The sequence below is a fragment of the Bombina bombina genome, chromosome 12 (assembly GCF_027579735.1).
Source record: "Bombina bombina isolate aBomBom1 chromosome 12, aBomBom1.pri, whole genome shotgun sequence".
NCBI lineage: Eukaryota > Metazoa > Chordata > Amphibia > Anura > Bombinatoridae > Bombina > Bombina bombina.
Genome location: NC_069510.1, coordinates 58,282,863 through 58,297,662, shown reverse-complemented (window position 1 = coordinate 58,297,662; position 14,800 = coordinate 58,282,863). Strand labels below are relative to the sequence as shown.

Sequence of the window (14,800 nt, the reverse complement as noted above, 5' to 3'; positions counted from 1 at the left end):
TAAAGTGTATTATTTCAGATGGTTTAACAGATTCAGGTAAACCCACAAGGTGGACATTATTTCGCCTGGATCTATTTTCTAGATCTTCTAGGCGCTGATATAAAATTTGGTTCTGGTGTGTTCGGTCCTCAACCTTTCTTGTGTGTGAAACAAAGTTCTCTAGCTCTGAGATACTTTCCTCCACCTCATTAAAGCAAGCTGTTATCTGCTTAACCTCGCCTGCTAATGTATCTACACCTCTCTGAATGCTGTCCATCTTTGGCATAAAAAGCGAAATAAGCTGCTGTGCTATGGCATGGAATTCAGTGGTTTCAGGTATGGTGTCATTATTTTTCGGTGTGAGAGCAGATGTATTATCTGCAGTATTTTTCTGTCTTTTCTCACCTGTCTTACCCCTACCAGACATTTTAGAGGGTTCTAGAAATTTATCGATATAAGGTGTAAACGTATTTTTCCACGTGTCTGTGAGAAGGCGTTGAGTAGTTTAAGGGGGTGTGCTATCAAATTTGCCTGGTCCCAGCCAGTGGGAGAGCTGTTAAAGTTAGGCTCCCTGGGGAATAAAGATCGCAAGTGTCTAAATAAAATGCTATTGCTTCACATGTATCAATGAGCACCTCTATGAGACACCTCTTCAGTCCCCGATCCCCAGGAGAGCTATAGCATTAATATTATGACACAGGTGGTATTCAGGCCTATGCAGACCGTCCCTTGTACAAGTACCATCCACCCCAATCACTTCCAAGTCTACTTATAACAATATATTACCTTGCCCACAGTTATGTTCAAAATCAGCACATACAGATAAATGCGTTTCACAAAATGATTTCTATAGGAAGTTAGGGAACAATTCTACTATGTATGGTGGTGACACCCTATTTATGATTCATTTGCAGGTTATCAGTCACACAAAAGATATTGTAAAAGAGCATGGGGGGCAAAATAAGTGAAGCTCTTTAGTGTACGTGGTTTTAATTAAAAGAGCCTTATTCTGCACAGTTCCTCAGTGTCCATATGCTGTCGCTGTCCCTGGAGCCACCACAGCCCATAAACAGATTCTGCTCGGTCAGCAGAGGCCAAACAAAGGGCTCATGGCAGGTTCCCACAACTCTGTAATCCGCTGCTCTGATTATGGGAAGTGTCTGATTAAAAGCTATAGTCAGGCAGCGGCCTGGGTGAAAAAGAGTTTAGTTTCCCTCCAGTGGGTCTAGGTTGTCTGAGTGTGAGGAAAGTGCTGTTTAATTCAAGCAGGCTGTGTCTTACCAGTTTTGTTGGGGCCCGTGTAGGTGCTGGGGAGAGAATCTATGACTGCAATCTGCCTGTGTTATGTGTCTCCAGCTCCGTTCATTATAGCAGTTATGGCAGCTGCCAACCAAAATGGTGCCGTAGGCTTCACGGCTCCACTCTTTGCCGTTATTGCAGTAGGTCTTGGGGCTACTGCACACAAGTAAAGCTGGCCTGTGATAACACATTGAGTTCCCACACAAGCTATAATCCCTGGGTCTCACACACGTAGCCCTGCTAATTATGCGTGTGCTCACCTTCAGTCCAGGTCTCCAGACTCCGGTGTTGCAGCAAGATGTCCCAAAATGGGGGCGAGGGCGGCCCAAAGCTTATAGTTGTTACCAGTGAGGCCTCGATCCAGCCACAAAGATGGGTGCTGAAGAAATGAAGCGCCTAAGATTTCGCGCCCTTTCCTCTCCCCCACGGTGTCCAGAATGTGCATCACCGGCCCCAGCGGGTATTTCTCCTCGACTCAAACAACAGGGGCCACTGCTTACAAATAGTATAAGTCTCCAGGTGGCACGCTGAGTCTTTTCAGCTTCTGTCCCTGCCGCACAGTGTGATCTGCTCCACGTGGCTCTGAGGGGTATATGTATGGTCACTTCCGTCTTGAGCCGCCTATGCGATGCCTCTAGGTTACTCCAGACGGTAAGTAGGATGCCCAGCTATGGTCTGATTACTGTGAGCGAGCGCCTCACACACTGTTAGATTCCGGTTGCGGGAAAACAGTAAGGGGGAGGCCAAGACGGGAAAACAGTAAGGGGGAGGCCAAGATGGCCGCCGGAGGTTCAGCTCTATCACTCCGCACCTTCAGTGCCAAAATCAGGGCTTCGTCGGGGAATAAAGTTGTTGCAATTCTGCTCTTAAATTGCCCAGACACGATCCCTGTCAAGGGCTAAGGAGCACAGGTGTCAGTTTTTGATTTAAATAATTATAACTCGCGAGGGAGTCACGGAGCTCTGCAGCGATGCTGCTTCTGTATCGCCCGCGCACCGGAAGTCCCCCGCCAACTCCATTCTTAATGCACCATCAACAGTCCTGGTTTTATGATTATAGCTGCTAGTTAAACACTGCACAAGTGTCGATGCTTTATTTCCAGCAAAAATAATTGTAACACCAGGACTGTTTTCCAGTTTACTTTTATCATCAAATGTGCTTTGTTCTCTTTGGTATTCTTTGTTGAAGGCTATACCGAGGTAGGCTCATATGCTAATTTCTAAGACTTTGAAGGCCGTCTCTTATCTCAGTGCATTTTGACAGTTTTTACAGCTAGACAGCACTAGTTCATGTTTGCCACATAGATAACATTGTGCTCATGACGTTGGAGTTAACCATGAGTCAGCACTGATTGGCTAAAATGCAAGTCTGCAGAGGCTTAGATACAAGGTAATCAGAGGTAAAAAGTGTATTAATATAACAGTGTTGCTTATGCAAAAATGGGGAATGGGTAATAAAAGGATTATCTATCTTTTTTAAACAATAACAATTTTCAAGTACAATGTCCATTTAAATAGAGTGGATAGTTAGAACATGGGATTTAACACAACTGTCTAATTTACAGGTCTTTAACCATAATGCAGCAATGTTTGCAACAATGTTTATAGCAATGCTACACATTGTAGCAAATGCTGCTGCCATAGACTACTAAAAGACAAGTGCACACTCCTAAGCTATCCGCCTACATGAATTTACACTAAACAAAAGATACCAAGAGAACAACTTAATTTGGACAACAGAAATTGGAAAGTTGTTAAAAAAAAAATGCATGCTCCATCTGAATTATTATGAAGTTTTTTTTTTTTTACTTTGCTGTCTCTGTTATATAAGCGCATTACTATTTTGAATACTGTGATTTATATCTAGATATGCTCCAGGAACTAGCATTTTAAAATGTGCGCCTACTCAAGAGTTAATGGTGAGCTGCATTTTGATACAAAACAATGCTTGCTTTTTGAGCAGACACCCTGTTTAGAATGCGGGTGACATAAGCATGTCTAAATATGCTTCGCGTGCATGTGCACAATAAAAGCTTTCACTCAAAACAGATTTTACTTGACACATTTTCCTAATATACTGCACACCCTTCCTGTTATTCTATCACTGAAGCTCGCAGAGTGAGTTTTAGTGAATCAGATGAACAGAATAGCATTGACAGTATTGGTGAAGCCAGTGTCCCTCTATGTATCGCTAATCGCTAGCAGATTTGGGGATAGTTTTATGCTTAACATCAGCGCCATCTTGTGGCAGGTCGGTCGAATTACTAGCTTTGTGTGCCTGTTCCCTTGCTATATTTATACACTGTCTGAGAGGACTCGTGCTGCGCTTGTAAATCCGCCCTTCCCCGGTATCACGGGTCCTTAAATTACAGCGAGTAAGTGAAGCACCGGTCTGCAACTTTATCTCCACACTGAGCCCTCCTTCTAACAGCCCGGGTCCGGGACTTGTCACGTTTCTCCTCCTCTTTCCTATCACAGGGCCCGGCCTCTTTCTCCAGAGCTCAGCCTCTTACTGGGCCGCTTCCTGTCTCCGAGTTCCGAGCACTTTCGGCTTCCTCTTCTGCATGACCAGTAAGTCAAAGTTGTATGTTTGAGAAATTGGATAGATAGGAGCTCTGTGGGTTATTGCTGTAGACGGGCGGGGATAATTACATGTAACACAGGCGATAGAACAGTAGGGGAAAGTAATGTGGAAATGACTTGAAAAGTAAAAGGGAATTACTGGAAGAGACAGAGAACAGTCTGTGTAACCAGAAAGAGGAAAGGTGGGCAGTACACGTATTAGGAGTGAGGAGGGGTTGGCAGGAGCAGTTAGAGGAATGAGCAGGTGTGGCCAGGAGCAGTTAAAGGAATGAGCAGGTGTGGCCAGGAGCAGTTAGAGGAATGAGCAGGTGTGGCCAGGAGCAGTTAAAGGAATGAGCAGGTGTGGCCAGGAGCAGTTAGAGGAATGAGCAGGTGTGGCCAGGAGCAGTTAGAGGAAAGAGCAGGTGTGGCCAGGAGCAGTTAGAGGAATGAGCAGGTGTGGCCAGGAGCAGTTAGAGGAATGAGCAGGGGTGGCCAGGAGCAGTTAGAGGAATGAGCAGGGGTAGCCAGGGGCAGATAAAGGAATAAGCAGGTGTGATCAGGAGCAGTTAGAGGAATGAGAAGCTTGAGGAATAAACAAAAAGTGGGAAGTAGCAACTGACAAATTTGGAACTTGGACAGGATAACTATGAGAAAATTTAAAGGAATGAAGAGGGGTGGGCATAACTAACATAATGCATCAGAAAGGGGAGGACAGAAGCAGAGTGAGGAATGAGAAGCTGGTGGACTCAATACATATCACAAATGAGGTGTAAATCAGTGTCAGAATGTGAAGATGGGGATGCCAGGTATAGCATTATGAACGAGGAGGGTCTACAGACTCACTATTAAAAAAATCAGGATGGACTGCCTGGCTTAGCATGAGGAATAATTAAAGGGACATTAAACCCACATTTTTTCTTTCATGATTTAGAAAGAGAATGCAATTTTAAACATCTTTCTAATTTACTTCTGGTATCTAATTTGTTTTATTCTCTTGATATTCTTTGCTGAAAAGCATATCTAGATATGCTCAGTAGCTGCTGATTGGTTGCTGCACATAGAAGTCTTGTGTGATTGGCTCACCCATGTGCATTGCTTTTTCTTCAACTAAGGATATCTAAAAAAATGAAGCAAAATAAATAATAGAAGTAAATTGTAATGTTGTTTAAATTTGTATTCTCTATCTGAATCATGAAAGAAAGATTTTGGGTTTAGTGGCCCTTTAAGAGCTACAGGCTTAGCATGAGGAATGAAAAGGAGTTGCCAAGCCAAGCATGAGGAGGTTCTACAGGCTCAAAATGAGGAATAAAGAGAGCCTACAGGCTCAGCATTAGACATGAAGAGAGGTTGCCAGACCCAGCATGAGGAATAAGGAAGGTTATAGACCCAGCATGAGGATTATTTATGTAAGGCCTACAAACTCAGCATGAGAAAAGAGGAGGGGGTGCCAGCCTCAGCAGAAGAAGTAAGAAGGATTTGTCAGGACCAGTATAAGGAATGAGAAGGATTTGTGAGGACCAGTATAAGGAACAAGAAGGATTTGTCAGGACCAGTATAAGGAATGAGAAGGATTTGTCAGGACCAGTATAAGGAATGAGAAGGATTTGTCAGGACCAGTTTAAGGAATGGGAAGGATTTGTCAAGACTAGTATAAGGAATGAGAAGGATTTGTCAGGACTAGTATAAGGAATGAGGATTTGTCAGGACCAATATAAGGAATGAGAAGGATTTGTCAGGACCAGTATAAGGAATGAGAAGGATTTGTCAGGACCAGTATAAGGAATGGGAAGGATTTGTCAGGACCAGTATAAGGAATGGGAAGGATTTGTCAGGACTAGTATAAGGAATGGGAAGGATTTGTCGGGACCAGTATAAGGAATGAGAAGGATTTGTCAGGACCAGTATAAGGAATGAGGATTTGTCAGGATCAGTATAAGGAATGAGAAGGATTTGTCAGGACCAGTATATAGAATGAGGATTTGTCAGGACCAGTATAAGGAATGAGAAGGATTTGTCGGGACCAGTATAAGGAATGAGAAGGATTTGTCAGGAACAGTATAAGGAATGAGAAGGATTTGTCAGGACCTGTATAAGGAATTAGAAGGATTTGTCAGGACCTGTATAAGGAATTAGAAGGATTTGTCAGGAACAGTATAAGGAATGAGGAACATTTGTCAGGATCAGAATAAGGAATGAGAAGGATTTCTCAGGACCAGTATAAGGAATGAGAAGGATTTGTCAGGACCAGTATAAGGAATGAGAAGGATTTGTCAGGACCTGTATAAGGAATTAGAAGGATTTGTCAGGACCTGTATAAGGAATTAGAAGGATTTGTCAGGACCAGTATAAGGAATGAGGATTTCTCAGGACCAGTATAAGGAATGAGAAGGATTTGTCAGGACCAGTATAAGGAATGAGGATTTGTCGGGATCAGTATAAGGAATGAGGATTTGTCAGGATCAGTATAAGGAATGAGGAGCATTTATCAGGAACAGTATAAGGAATGAGGATTTGTCAGGATCAATATAAGGAATGAGGAACATTTGTCAGGATCAGAATAAGGAATGAGAAGGATTTGTCAGGACTAGTATAAGGAATGAGGATTTGTCGGGATCAGTATAAGGAATGAGGATTTGTCAGGATCAGTATAAGGAATGAGGAGCATGTGTCGGGATCAGTATAAGGAATGAGAATGATTTCTCAGGACCAGTATAAGAGAAAAGATCAAAGTGAGGGGAGCTAAATTGTGATATCAATTTTTATGATAGGGTTAAATAAATGATTACTGTCTCAATAGATATAGAAAAAGAAAGAAAAATTATGTATCTTATACTAATACAAATATTTGTTTTATAGAATGGTGTATACAATAAGGAATAAAATCACATTAAAACATTGGTATAGAGCTCTAATACCATATAAGTTGTATCGTTAATACAGATAATAGTGGTACAGTATTTTATGACAAATAGACTTTATCTTTTTTTAAAATATAATAGGTTTCATTTAAAAAATGAAAAATAGTAATACAACACAGGATAAAAGCATTTCTCTGAGTGGACATTTTACTCTCAATGTAAGCGTTCAATATGACCAATGTATTTTGGGAAAGTCTCGTATTTCACTTTAGTACCTTTAGAACAAAAGGACGTATATATTGCTCCGTTAGTTTGGAGGGTATTTAAGTATGTAATTAAAGTCACACTTTTTGGTTTTATCTTGCTAAAGTTGGGCTGGGCGTGTAAAGGTACTCACATTTAGGAGAGGTTTCCGGATTTGTCAATCTCTCAGGTTAGCTGACAGATGCCGAGATATGAGGTATCTGATTGGTTAAGAGCGCTCAGCCTTTATGTTAAATGAAAAATGATAAAAGGAAGGAAAAAGAATATCGCTTTGATGTTAGCGATATTTCAATATGAAGAAGTCTCTTTGAGAAAGTTTCAGTGTGGATTTTGTATGTGGATATTTTGTAGTAGATGAACTGAAACAATCTTTTTTTTTTTTTTCCTCCAAATTTTAAAATGATATACTGTAGTATTTTTCTTTGGCTGGAGCAATCTCACAGCCTGTGTGTGGGAGGAAATATCCGATGGTTACAATGTCCCTTTGGAGAGACTGAAACTATATACCTCTTTGAGGTTTGCTGGAGTTTCAGTTTTTGATGAACAATGTATCCGTCGATCGCTGAGACTGTTTACCCTTATAGATGATTGGAGCTTTTTTTTCTCCCGTAGGGTTTGCAGGAGTCTCTGGGTCTTTGATTTCAGATGCGGGATCTTCGCTGGATGTTTTCCAGCATTAGGTGTAGTCTGTGATACAGCAATTTACTGTGCAAATCCTGAAGCTTTGGAAGTGCTGAAAACTTTGTACCTTAGTAAGGTCTGCAGGCGTTTCAGATTGCCGTAATTACAGGTGAAGTCTGTTGCGCTAACTGGATCTGAGCGCTTTTAGGTTACAATGGCGTGTTACCAACTAAGAGCTTCTGAAAGGTTGGCTTGTATTAGTTCCCAAAATATTTTGTCCGCTGGGTTTTTGGTACACACTCAGGAGGGCAAATCTACGCGTTTCAGGACCAGTATAAGGAATGAGGATTTGTCAGGATCAGTATAAGGAATGAGGATTTGTCAAGATCAGTATAAGGAATGAGGAGCATTTGCCAGGACCAGTATAAGGAATGAGAAGGATTTGTCAGGACCAGTATAAGGAACAAGGATTTGTCAGGACCAGTATAAGGAATGAGGATTTGTCAGGATCAGTATAAGGAATGAGGATTTGTCAGGATCAGTATAAAGAACGAGGAGCATTTGTCAGGACCAGTATAAGGAATGAGAATGATTTGTCAGGACCAGTATAAGGAACGAGGATTTGTCAGGACCAGTATAAGGAATGAGGATTTGTCAGGATCAGTATAAAGAACGAGGAGCATTTGCCAGGACCAGTATAAGGAATGAGAAGGATTTGTCAGGACCAGTATAAGGAATGAGGATTTGTCAGGACCAGTATAAGGAATGAGGATTTGTCAGGACCAGTATAAGGAATGAGGATTTGTCAGGATCAGTATAAAGAACGAGGAGCATTTGCCAGGACCAGTATAAGGAATGAGAAGGATTTGTCAGGACCAGTATAAGGAATGAGGATTTGTCAGGACCAGTATAAGGAATGAGGATTTGTCAGGACCTACTGGTCCTGACAAATCCTTCTCATTCCTTATACTGGTCCTGGCAAATGCTCCTTGTTCTTTATACTTAAAGAACAAGGAGCATTTGCCAGGACCAGTATAAGGAATGAGAAGGATTTGTCAGGACCAGTATAAGGAATGAGAAGGATTTGTCAGGACCAGTATAAGGAATGAGAAGGATTTGTCAGGACCAGTATAAGGAATGAGGATTTGTCAGGACCAGTATGAGGAATGAGGATTTGTCAGGACCAGTATAAGGAATGAGGATTTGTCAGGATCAGTATAAGGAATGAGGATTTGTCAGGATCAGTATAAAGAACGAGGAGCATTTGTCAGGACCAGTATAAGGAACGAGGAGCATTTGTCAGGATCAGTATAAGGAACGAGGAGCATTTTGCCAGGACCAGTATAAAGAATGCGGAGGGGTGGGCAGGAGGAATATGATTAATAAAGAGGTTGTGGAAAGTCGCAGTAAATTGAATTATGCGGGTGCTTTATAAACAAATGCTGATATTACCCAGTACTATGACAGATATACAGGGAGTGCAGAATTATTAGGCAAATGAGTATTTTGACCACATCATCCTCTTTATGCATGTTGTCTTACTCCAAGCTGTATAGGCTCGAAAGCCTACTACCAATTAAGCATATTAGGTGATGTGCATCTCTGTAATGAGAAGGGGTGTGGTCTAATGACATCAACACCCTATATCAGGTGTGCATAATTATTAGGCAACTTCCTTTCCTTTGGCAAAATGGGTCAAAAGAAGGACTTGACAGGCTCAGAAAAGTAAAAAATAGTGAGATATCTTGCAGAGGGATGCAGCACTCTTAAAATTGCAAAGCTTCTGAAGCGCGATCATCGAACAATCAAGCGTTTCATTCAAAATAGTCAACAGGGTCGCAAGAAGCGTGTGGAAAAACCAAAGCGCAAAATAACTGCCCATGAACTGAGAAAAGTCAAGCGTGCAGCTGCCAAGATGCCACTTGCCACCAGTTTGGCCATATTTCAGAGCTGCAACATCACTGGAGTGCCCAAAAGCACAAGGTGTGCAATACTCAGAGACATGGCCAAGGTAAGAAAGGCTGAAAGACGACCACCACTGAACAAGACACACAAGCTGAAACGTCAAGACTGGGCCAAGAAATATCTCAAGACTGATTTTTCTAAGGTTTTATGGACTGATGAAATGAGAGTGAGTCTTGATGGGCCAGATGGATGGGACCGTGGCTGGATTGGTAAAGGGCAGAGAGCTCCAGTCCGACTCAGACGCCAGCAAGGTGGAGATGGAGTACTGGTTTGGGCTGGTATCATCAAAGATGAGCTTGTGGGGCCTTTTCGGGTTGAGGATGGAGTCAAGCTCAACTCCCAGTCCTACTGCCAGTTTCTGGAAGACACCTTCTTCAAGCAGTGGTACAGGAAGAAGTCTGCATCCTTCAAGAAAAACATGATTTTCATGCAGGACAATGCTCCATCACACGCGTCCAAGTACTCCACAGCGTGGCTGGCAAGAAAGGGTATAAAAGAAGAAAATCTAATGACATGGCCTCCTTGTTCACCTGATCTGAATCCCAATTGAGAACCTGTGGTCCATCATCAAATGTGAGATTTACAAGGAGGGAAAACAGTACACCTCTCTGAACAGTGTCTGGGAGGCTGTGGTTGCTGATGCACGCAATGTTGATGGTGAACAGATCAAAACACTGACAGAATCCATGGATGGCAGGCTTTTGAGTGTCCTTGCAAAGAAAGGTGGCTATATTGGTCACTGATTTGTTTTTGTTTTGTTTTTGAATGTCAGAAATGTATATTTGTGAATGTTGAGATGTTATATTGGTTTCACTGGTAAAAATAAATAATTGAAATGGGTATATATTTGTTTTTTGTTAAGTTGCCTAATAATTATGCACAGTAATAGTCACCTGCACACACAGATATCCCCCTAAAATAGCTATAACTAAAAACAAACTAAAAACTACTTCCAAAACTATTCAGCTTTGATATTAATGAGTTTTTTGGGTTCATTGAGAACATGGTTGTTGTTCAATAATAAAATTAATCCTCAAAAATACAACTTGCCTAATAATTCTGCACTCCCTGTAAAATAGCAACATGCAATAAATGATATTGTCATTAACAATGTGGGGTAGAGGGTGCTGCCTGGCACTTGCTGCTCGCCGTAAGCCACCTTTACATGAGATGATTGACAGGAAATGGACTTGTGAGCTTACATCCTAAAGAAATTAAAGCTAGAAGCAAGTCACAGAGCGAGGCATGGAGTTCAACTGAATAGATGCAGTGTGAGAAAAGTCTTGCAGACTGGTATGAGGAAGTAATTAGGGATAGATGAGAAGTAGGTCATGGGCAGAGGGGAGAGAGCAGGTAGGGTATTTTTTTTGCAGATAAGGGTGCAGTGTTAGAACTTTTTATGTTAGAATCAATCATTTATTCATAAAGGGACAGTCTACTTAGAATTACCAATTCCCTAGTTTTGCAAAACCAACACAGTTATATTAATATACTTTTTTCCACTGTGATTACCTTGTATCTAAACCTCTGCAGACTGCCCCCTTTTGACAGACTTGCATTTTAGCCAATCAGTGCTGACTCATGCATAACTCCACGAGAGTGAGCACACTGTTATCTACATGGCACACATGAGCTAGCACTGTCCAGCTGGGAAAAGCTAATAAGAAATAAGTATGAGGTCCGCCTTCAAAGGCTTGGAAATCATCATATGATCCTACCAACAAAGCCTTCAACAAAGAATAACAAAAGAACAAAGTCAATTTGATGATAAAAGTAAATTGGAAAGTTGTTTAAAATTGCATTGCCCTACCTGAATCATGAAAGTTTAATTTTGACTAGACTGTCTCGCAGAGACGTGCAGCAGTGCTTGAGGAAGAGGAGTCTGGCAGAGAAACTCATGTTGGGGACAAGCAGTAGCTTGGAAGGCACAAGAGAGTAAATTTGTAATAGTCAAAGCAGAATATGATTAGTGAATGGAATAGACTGTGATTTGTTGTGTCTTGGACGATGAAGTGATTTCATTTTTTTCAATGGTGTCTTGGGGACTCTAAACCAGGGTACTGGGGCCTAATTTTAAGGCACAAGTGGCTCCTGGGTTTGTCGAGCCCTACTTTAAACCTGGAACTCATTGTCAAACATCTCAACGTATAATGGCCCTTTCACCTCTGGAAGGTGCAACCTCTTTTTCATTTTTACTAACATTTGTAAAAATCTAAACTCCTGCTATTTAGGATATTCAGAACTTTGACAAGTGTATCAAACGCTGCTGCGAGACAAGTTAGGCCATGGTTAATGGTTATCTGTGAATAAACTGAGAGACTCATATGCACATGAACAAGTAGATCATTAACAGCCAAATTTAGAAAATACTTAGCTTGTCTGACAACTCAGCACTTTACATAATATCAGAAAGACATAAAACAGATTATTAATGAAACCCACATTTTCATTCATGATTCAGATAGAGAATACAATTGTAAACAACTTTCCAATTTACTTCTATTATTTAATTTGCTTCCTTCTCTTGTTAACCTTTGCTGAAAGGTTTATCCAGGAGAGCTCAGGAGCATCAAAGAACCTAGGTTCTAGCTGCTGATTGTTGGCTGCATATATATATATATATATATATATATATATATATATATATATATATATATATATATATATATATATATATATACAGGGAGTGCAGAATTATTAGGCAAATGAGTATTTTGACCACATCATCCTCTTTATGCATGTTGTCTTACTCCAAGCTGTATAGGCTCGAAAGCCTACTACCAATTAAGCATATTAGGTGATGTGCATCTCTGTAATGAGAAGGGGTGTGGTCTAATGACATCAACACCCTATATCAGGTGTGCATAATTATTAGGCAACTTCCTTTCCTTTGGCAAAATGGGTCAAAAGAAGGACTTGACAGGCTCAGAAAAGTCAAAAATAGTGAGATATCTTGCAGAGGGATGCAGCACTCTTAAAATAGCAAAGCTTCTGAAGCGTGATCATCGAACAATCAAGCGTTTCATTCAAAATAGTCAACAGGGTGGCAAGAAGCGTGTGGAAAAACCAAGACGCAAAATAACTGCCCATGAACTGAGAAAAGTCAAGCGTGCAGCTGCCAAGATGCCACTTGCCACCAGTTTGGCCATATTTCAGAGCTGCAACATCACTGGAGTGCCCAAAAGCACAAGGTGTGCAATACTCAGAGACATGGCCAAGGTAAGAAAGGCTGAAAGACGACCACCACTGAACAAGACACACAAGCTGAAACGTCAAGACTGGGCCAAGAAATATCTCAAGACTGATTTTTCTAAGGTTTTATGGACTGATGAAATGAGAGTGAGTCTTGATGGGCCAGATGGATGGGCCCGTGGCTGGATTGGTAAAGGGCAGAGAGCTCCAATCCGACTCAGACGCCAGCAAGGTGGAGGTGGAGTACTGGTTTGGGCTGGTATCATCAAAGATGAGCTTGTGGGGCCTTTTCGGGTTGAGGGTGGAGTCAAGCTCAACTCCCAGTCCTACTGCCAGTTTCTGGAAGACACCTTCTTCAAGCAGTGGTACAGGAAGAAGTCTGCATCCTTCAAGAAAAACATGATTTTCATGCAGGACAATGCTCCATCACACGCGTCCAAGTACTCCACAGCGTGGCTGGCAAGAAAAGGTATAAAAGAAGAAAATCTAATGACATGGCCTCCTTGTTCACCTGATCTGAACCCCATTGAGAACCTGTGGTCCATCATCAAATGTGAGATTTACAAGGAGGGAAAACAGTACACCTCTCTGAACAGTGTCTGGGAGGCTGTGGTTGCTGCTGCACGCAATGTTGATGGTGAACAGATCAAAACACTGACAGAATCCATGGATGGCAGGCTTTTGAGTGTCCTTGCAAAGAAAGGTGGCTATATTGGTCACTGATTTGTTTTTGTTTGGTTTTTGAATGTCAGAAATGTATATTTGTGAATGTTGAGATGTTATATTGGTTTCACTGGTAAAAATAAATAATTGAAATGGGTATATATTTGTTTTTTGTTAAGTTGCCTAATAATTATGCACAGTAATAGTCACCTGCACACACAGATATCCCCCTAAAATAGCTATACCTAAAAACAAACTAAAAACTACTTCCAAAACTATTCAGCTTTGATATTAATGAGTTTTTTGGGTTCATTGAGAACATGGTTGTTGTTCAATAATAAAATTAATCCTCAAAAATACAACTTGCCTAATAATTCTGCACTCCCTATATATATATATATATATATATATATATATATATATATATATATATATATATATATATATATATATATATATATATACTACAGTCCAGTTAGTTTAACTTCAGTAGTAGGGAAATTAATGGAAAGCCTCTTAAAAGAAAGAATTATGACTTACATAAAGACAAACAATTTAGAGGACCAAAATCAGCATGGTTTTACTTCAGGGAGATCATGTCAGACTAATCTAATTGACTTCTTTGATTATGTAACAAAAGTATTAGACAAGGGAGGAGCAGTTGATGTAGCATATCTAGATTTCAGCAAAGCATTTGACACCGTCCCACACTTTAAACTTATTCACGAACTATATCTCCTTGGTCTAGATTCAAAAATTGTGAACTGGGTGGAATGCTGGCTTAAGGACAGAAAACAAAGTGTCTTAGTAAATGGAGTTCATTCAGCAGAGGGGGCTGTTACTAGTGGTGTTCCTCAGGGGTCAGTTCTGGGGCCTGTTTTGTTTAACATATTTATCTGCGATATCAGCAAAGGGCTACAGGGGAAAGTATGTCTCTTTGCAAATGATACAAAAATTTGCAACAGAGTGGATGTTCCAGGGGGGGTAGACAAAATGAGAAGTGATATACAACAATTGGAGGATTGGACAAATGACTGGGATCTAAAGTTTAACACAGCAAAGTGTAAAATAATGCATTTAGGGAAGAAAAATCCAAATGTTAATTACAGACTCAATGACACTTTACTGACTGTTACAGACGAGGAACAGGACTTGGGAATTATTATTTCAGATGATTTAAAACTTAGTAAACAATGTAGTAATGCAGCGAGTAAGGCTAGCAGAATGCTTGGATGTATTGGTAGAGGTATTTGCAGCAGAAATAGTAAGGTTCTTATGCCACTTTATAGATCATTAGTTAGGCCTCATCTTGAGTATTGTGTGCAGTTCTGGAGGCCATATCTTCAGAAGGATATTAACAAACTTGAATCTGTGCAAAGGAGGGCTACCAAAATG

General features: G+C 40.8%; 1 protein-coding gene across 1 annotated transcript in view; it reads left to right on the top strand.

Annotated features, from left to right (window-relative positions):
* Positions 1 to 3,591: 3,591 nt before the first annotated feature.
* LOC128642875 (histone deacetylase 6) overlaps positions 3,592 to 14,800 on the top strand; it is a 338,039-nt gene continuing 326,830 nt past the window's right edge. The window contains exons 1-2 of the mRNA XM_053695741.1: positions 3,592 to 3,652; positions 3,756 to 3,848. The gene's annotated coding sequence lies outside the window, so the exon portion shown is untranslated. The remainder of the gene's footprint in view (positions 3,653 to 3,755; positions 3,849 to 14,800) is intronic.